The sequence below is a fragment of the Dermacentor andersoni genome, chromosome 7, assembly GCF_023375885.2.
Source record: "Dermacentor andersoni chromosome 7, qqDerAnde1_hic_scaffold, whole genome shotgun sequence".
Classification (NCBI taxonomy): Eukaryota; Metazoa; Arthropoda; class Arachnida; order Ixodida; family Ixodidae; genus Dermacentor; species Dermacentor andersoni.
The window spans coordinates 64,952,928-64,960,416 of NC_092820.1; the positions used below are offsets into that span (position 1 = coordinate 64,952,928).

General features: G+C 42.7%; 1 long non-coding RNA gene across 1 annotated transcript in view; it reads left to right on the top strand.

Annotated features, from left to right (window-relative positions):
• Positions 1–1,680, top strand: part of LOC129385766 (uncharacterized) — a 71,073-nt gene extending 69,393 nt beyond the window's left edge. Inside the window, exon 5 of the long non-coding RNA XR_011895426.1 lies at positions 1,467–1,680. This is a non-coding gene — a long non-coding RNA (uncharacterized lncRNA). The remainder of the gene's footprint in view (positions 1–1,466) is intronic.
• Positions 1,681–7,489: the final 5,809 nt, after the last annotated feature.

Here is a 7,489-nt window from a genome sequence, read left to right on the forward strand (position 1 = left end):
TCTGTTTGAATAGATCGCGCAGATCTGTGGGCATTTAAGCAGGAAGTTCTTCGAAAATAAAACCAGTTGTTACAAAGCGCTCGTCCTTCTGTTGCTCCTCTTCTTTGTCCCTGTTGGTCAGCGCACAAAAAGATTTCAAATAATGAATCTACATTTGTGATAACAATTAAATCACTTTTTCGAGGAAAGCCTGACCTGCACAACCACTTATCTTCGCTACTATGTGTATGCAGCTGTACCTTGTGCATACGGTGGAAGAGGTTCATCTTCATGTATAAAAGAAATGCCACTTATTCAATGAATTAGAACTTGTTCCCAAAGCCATTCCATGGTGTTTAAATCCTTCTATAGGGCAAGTTTCTCAGTAAAACGTGTAAAAGACCGTAATTTATTGCGCCACACGCTATGGACAACGCTCCGCACAAGGAGATTGAAGAATAAATCCATAAAACTATTTTAACCGCTTATTACAACCGCTTATTACGCTTATCCATTGCTAGAGCGAATATTTATTTGGATCTTTCAAGAGGATGAAGATCCTCCGTGACCTTTATTACCTTCAACACGGAGAAAAGTTGAAGGCGACAACAACAAAGATTCGCCTTGGCGAATAGTTTTAGGTGATGAACACTTACTGAAATAAGTGATTCTAGGAAATCTTACCTATTTCACGCTGTGTACCACACTTACACGGCACGAGCGTGCTTTCAACGTTAGCGTTTTTGCATAGCTGTTCGCTTTCGAGAAAACTTGCATTCTACTGAACGCATGTAACTAACACTGACATAATTCAAGTCAACAATGTCTAATTTTGGCTATATCTGCATTTCATTGAAACGGGTCTACAAAAAACAAGGACACGGAATGACACCAAGCACACAAACGTATGAGTTCTTAGTGTCATTCCGTGCTCGCATCCTTGGGCGGCCTCGTTTCAAAGAAATGAACCTTTACGAACACGCTGAAATGTCTGTTATACTTGTAGCTGCAATATTGCGAAACTGTTCTTTGGAAACAAAATAACAAACAGAATTGGTCAGATATTACATTTCAGAGACTATCAGAATGTGAAAGTTTAAATAGATAGCATGACGTTAGCGTAGGTATTGCTCTTTTATCATTCGTGGTACGTTTCTTCTAACATATTACGAACGAGTTATTTTTATTCATAATACAATTGCTATTAACTCATTTGTCTTACATAATCACGGATTTTTAGAGTGCTTATGGGATTACGAATTGGCTCTTGACATGCTGCATGAGCCATGAGCAGAGCCATGTATTCGACTACATTTTGGTCTGACGAATGAGTTGTCAAATGAAGTAGCTGCTCATGCACTGCTGCGACGATAGTATATTACATAACATTTCTGGTATGCTACTTGTACACGCTCTATTGTAATATTTCGTTTCTGTATTTACGAATATTGGTATTATTTTCCTAAATATCTTATTTTACCTTTTAGGCCACCTTCAGTGCGAGATGCTAGTTTGGGAGGATCACATTGAACGCAATGTTCCCATGTGCCAGTTGGCATATAAAAAACATTGTGTAAGGCAGTTTGCTATTTACACACGCCAATGTGCACCGCCTCCACAAAAAATGCAAGCTTCTCACTCTGTCTGATAACAAGACTCGTCGCTTTTCGAAGACACATTCAATAAAACATTTGCCATTTATATTATGTTTTCATTATTTACTTGTATATTCAACATATAATGATTGTCTTTCCTCATTTATATTTTCATTGTATAGCATTCGTAAGGACACTTGAGCATTCACTGACGCCGGGACCATGATCTTCCGTATAACGTCCTACTGCGTTAAAAGCCTATCGCGCCCAAGTGTGCGGGTTGTGCTTGCGAGCGACAGCGTGCGTGGGTGAGCCAAGAATGGTGCCCTGATGCACGTCGTCCTCTCGTGACCCAAAGCTGGAGGTACCATGATCATGCGCATTCGAAAGGGAGAGTGGACATGAGCACACGGCAACGTACTAGCGTCCACTAAGGGGTGAGGAGTCAGATGAAGCGTGTGTCTTGGTTTAGCTCAGCCGTGACTGCACTGGCTTTCCGCGTGGCTTAGCGCATACAGGATTTGCGCGCCCGATCTGGGCGGTAACCTGCGGCGGGTGCGAAGACTGTGTGAGCCACATGGCCGGTGCCTTTCTGTGTGCTGTCTTTCCGTTACCTTACAATTGGAGGTAGCGTAACCTAAAGTTTTGGAAACGTGTTGAAACGAGAGGCAGCGATGCTTCCACTTTGCCTGCGCTCCTGATCACTTCAGTGCTGTAACAGTGAGCGCTCATGTTTATTGAGGGAGGTATTATTCTGTTGAGTTATGCGCCCTTGACACGATGCTTCTTGCAGTAATTAGCGAGATAATACTCAATGCAAATTATACGGCCCTCAACTCGACGAACCGCATACCCGATTTCACGTGTTTGCTTAACATTTGCTATCGCTGAGTGCTTCGCGTGTAGGGCACTGCTGTGACTGCTTCATTTCTTAAGTGTTGCAAAAAGTATATCCCTACTCAACTATGTAACCCCTCCGGTGCTAATGGTGGGATCTATCTGTGGAAGTTATGCCATCCCTTAGAAGTGTGATAGTGGCTGATGCAGCCAAGCTCGTAGTTTTTATACTTTTCGTATGTGCTTTTTATCATTCCTTAGGAGGGATCGTTTGTGCAAGCCAAATTGATGAAGCACACCATAAAAGCGAACTACGAGTACCGGGCATGGGGCATTCCTAGGCCCACAGGACATGGAGAATAGTCGGCGAATTAGCTTACGATGTCTATGGGACGTTCTTGCGCACACAAATTATTTGTTCGAGATTATTTCCAGTATGTACAAACTGGAAATGGGGATCTCACGTGACCGTTTAGACTAAACAACAGTATCTTCCATGTGGCACTTGCTGAAAAACACTTGCGTAAGAAGGCGTTATCCCTGGGAGACGTGATGCCTGTTATGACATCATCGACCATTTGTTCCTTGCATTTGTTGAAGGTCCTCAACATCAACTAAATAAAAAAATGTCTCTCCACGCAATGCCCTAAATACTTTCCATATATATGCGCACCACATTTTTTTTCGCTGATCAGTAGGGGTATTTGTGAGGATGAAGATTGTGCTCAGGTTGCATTAGGCCATATTTAGGCTTTGTCAGGTGCTCGGGTACGCTTGGTTCTTTACTGTGCTGCTAGGCCTTGCGCGGTCAGCTGCAGCAACACAGCAGATGACAGAGTGAGCAAAGTTGAGTGCTTTAAAGTAATAGCGTCTGCCCCATGTTACCATGTCCTGAGCTATGACGTCATGATAAATGCACCTCCTGCGAAACAAAACTAATGTTGCAAAATATAAGATATGTTGTACTAAATTATTTAGAGAGCTCTGGAGATTTAAACAGTCCTTTACAGATTCGAGGCAGGTATTCGAGGTAGGTATTCTTTAGGCCCCAGAATATTTGGTAAATAAAAAAAACACAAGATTGTCAAATGCTGTCCTGCTGCTGTCTTTCATGTAGCACTTATGTGTAATCAGAAAAAAAAACGAAGAAACAATACGCACAATTTAGCTGTAGGTGCGAAACTTGGTCGGCAAGCTTAGTCTTAAGCACATAATTATAAAATACAGATTTCAAGCATGTTTTCTCAGGCCTTCCAGCTTACAAACCGCGTGTCCCTAGCTAAGTTATTCAAGCTGTTCAAAAAAACAATATGTTGAGACATTACGGTGAAGAGATACAATTTCAAGACTTTTTGCGCCCGATGTAGGAGGTCTGATGAACAAAGACCATAGTTCCTAAATTGATGTCTTGCACCAGGATTGTTAATGATTATATTTCTTTAAACAGCTTGAATACCGTTGGCTAGGACACCCTATAGACTTATTTGGATATATCTATGTCTGCTATAGTAAGCCGCCGATATGAGGAACACAAAGTTATGTACATAGAGCGAGTTATTCATTGTCTAACATTATTCGCACAAGAGTGGTAAAGAGTTTGTAATTAACTTCCTCTCGTCTTGCAGCTCACTGCGCACTTGGGCGTAAGCCAGAAAGCAACAAATATACACGTGACTTTGCCATGTCCAGCCATGTTCTAAGCTGCATTGAAAGCTTTTCGCATATCAGTAAAATTTGTTAAGACAAGCATCGCTGAATTACCTAAAGAGGCGCACGCGCACTTTCATTAAAGTTACGAACTGCACTGTCATATACAAAATAACACTTTCGATTCTTCTTCGATATGAATGGCGAGAAAGCAGTTTCAGGTGTTGCGGCTCTTGAGGTATATTGAAATAAATATGCAATATGACATCAGTTTCAGCTCGGTAGACATAAGAGTATCGAAATGTTCGTAATGTACCCCTGAGCAATGGAACTCAGCATTCACTTGCAGAATCTTGCACCAAAGCGAAATCAAGCATTCGGGTAATATTACAGTATGATGCATGAACAGCAACAAGGAGCTGCCTAATTTTAACCGATTAGAAACATATATTTATTGAAACCCTCAAATCATGCTCACAGGAAACGCAGTGCAGCTTAAAACAAAATCCAAGAAAGGTTTGAGATGAGTAATAATAAGCTAGACATGCAGTTTTATAAAGCCGTCACTGTAAATTTCTGTAACACAGAACATTATAAAAGTGGCCTGAACAAAATATAGCGTTACGCGTGTAGTGAATGTGACTGATGTCATAATTTCATCGAACATTGTTTATTTGTTAAAACATGTCAATGATCACGTAGCCCAATATCCATACACTCTGCAGCTAGCTCAAATTTCATTGAAACAGCAATTCTATTGACACTCAAGGCGTGTTTCTGTTTTGGCCGTGATAATATCGTATCGTATCCGCGCGCCGTATGCTGTATGTGCAAGTGAAACTTGCGAGGGTCCCATGAAGATCGCGACTCAACCACGTGCACTCGCGGGAGAAAAGTGGGGATGCAGTGCGTCGTATTCCATCAGGCACGAAGCATCGGGGGAGGCACTGGTGGTTCTACTATGCTGGCTGCATCGTATGACGAGGCCGCACGGGAGCCCCATTTTGAAAGAGATCATCGGTTTCAACAAAGTGCGTGACCGCGTGGACCTCAAATGCAAAGTGACCTGCGACTCGGAAAAGTGCACCCAGTGCGGGTAGCCTCGTATGCAATGTGCTTTTGACGCTTACTTCACTTCAGGTAAATTCGCTCGGTGCTACTGCCGCGCTTCCTCACTCCAGCGTTTGGACAGCTAGTTTCCGCACTCGTGGAGTGAGATATGGTCATGTTCACATGTCTGCACGTGAGACCATGCTTGTCAATTTTGGGAGATGTTTTTTAATTGCAATTATTAGGTTAAAACTAAATGTTTGTAAGTTTATAAGACCGATAAAACTACTATCCTTGCTCCGTATAGCTGTCTGGTAATTTTCTATGCATTGGATGCTTGTCCTTTTGAGCCAAGCTGCGACTTGTTTTATGCTATGAAATTATGTGCCAAAACAAATATTAGTTAAAATAAATGCTATCCTAGTAATCCGACACGCTCCTTCAGAAGACGCCACTGCTATGTCTTTTACCTTGCTGTTTCATTATAGCGGCGGTTAGCATCATGTTATGATTGAGCATTCTAGCTAGTTTTCTCCATATAGTTATAAGGCATAAACAAGTAACGCGTCAATTAAAAAATGCTCCTGTGCAAATTTTAGCCTCTTCAGTGTCATTACTATCATACGCATCCATGAGTATCCGAGAACGAATAAAGTACGATTGCCAAAAAATAGGTTCTCGACACGTCTGAAAGAGACAGATAATGAATCAGGGAAAGGCGGAGAGGTTAACCAGGCTGTGTTGGTTGGGTACTTTGCGCTGGGGAAGATGAAAAAGAACGAAATATGACAAGGGAGAGAGAAGTTCGCACTTCCTACTGTACACGCAAGGGAAGGTGTTCGTCGTCAATCAAAAGCCATCGAGAAGCTGGTTCTTCTAAAGAACTTAGCAGCGCTTTCGTGGCATTTTAGATTCAGGACGCAAGATATGATGCGGCCAGGATTGTATCTTATTTCAAAGGCTTGTCGGCTACGTGTCCTAAAGCAGCCCGAAGGGCGCTCCTCTAATCCTCGTTTCTTGGGCATGTGTTGGGCACGTTTCTTGGGCAGGTGTTGCAATTTGACCTCTCCATCGTTGCAAACAGGAACGACTAGATATCGTGAAAGGAACTTCTAGTCGCAGGGGGTACATTAGCTTTATTTCGTGAAGGGTAAAAGCTGGTAAAAGGTGTCGTTTTAGTAAGGGAAGAAGTTTGGGCGCGTTGGTAGTTCAATCGTAAACTGGGATACGTAGCGCAAGAATGACACAAGGACGAAGCAGGAATGCGGGACGAGCACTCGTCCTGTGTTCCTGCTTCGTCCTTGTGTTGTTCTTGCGCTATGTATCGTAGTTTACGGTCGTTTGAAAATTGGGTCCACGGCATATCAGTGCCGGTTCTTGAACTGTGGTGTATTTCATTTTCTTAGAGTGATACTATGGGAGGCACCACTCATGGGGGTGCCGCATTGCATCCGTTGGATGGGATCGAGGTGCTTTAACATTGTGCACGTACATGACGAGTTACTTTTTCAGCATTTTTATTTCCAATAATGGCGCCGCGCCCAGGTAGCCACAGAAATGCTATGCCGTGGCCTTATACTTATATTTTACTTATATAAGTTTACTTATATCTCAGCCACAAATTGTTTATCTCGGCCCCGATAGGGATCGGAAACTTGCATGGTGGCCTTTCAATACCAGAACGTAGCTCAGTGACTTCGTGAGCGTTGATGCACGCAACGCACTAGGTTACGGAGAGCAACAAGTTTGGCCCCTGTAGAAGGTGTGACGTGACTTATCATATATCTGCTGCAGCAAGTTTATGATTTCGAATCTAAAAGCACCAATAAAATATTTGCCTGGTGGGTTGACAGTCGTCGCTGTCTGATGCTCGATGATAATTAAAGACAGCAGATATGTTTCTCAACTTTATGCTTTGTAGGCAAGTAGACTAAAATACGCAAAGTAATTTCTTTTATTACACATGAAATGAAAATGAAAGAACCATACTATCCAACTACATCGAGACGCAAAACTGTCGACCCCGCAACATGTTCGGCTTCAGGCCACATGTATCAGCTCAAGACATGTTCCTCCTTCTGAAATACGATGTCGTGCATCCGATGTCCTGTACGTTAGGTCCTTCCTGACGCACCGAACCGTTACAATAGGTTTGGGATAGACTAGGTTGGACACTTTGGACTTCCTGAACAGATTCACCCTGCAAGGAGCTATACTTTCTCCTATCCTCTTCAATGTGGGCATGCATAAGCTAGCCACTAAACTACAGCAGGACCCAAGTTTAGGCGTCACTATTTATGCGGACGATATAAACCTTTGGACACGAAGAGGGTCGTATGCGGAAAAACAGGACACACTCCAAAGAGAAGTGGACAAGACAC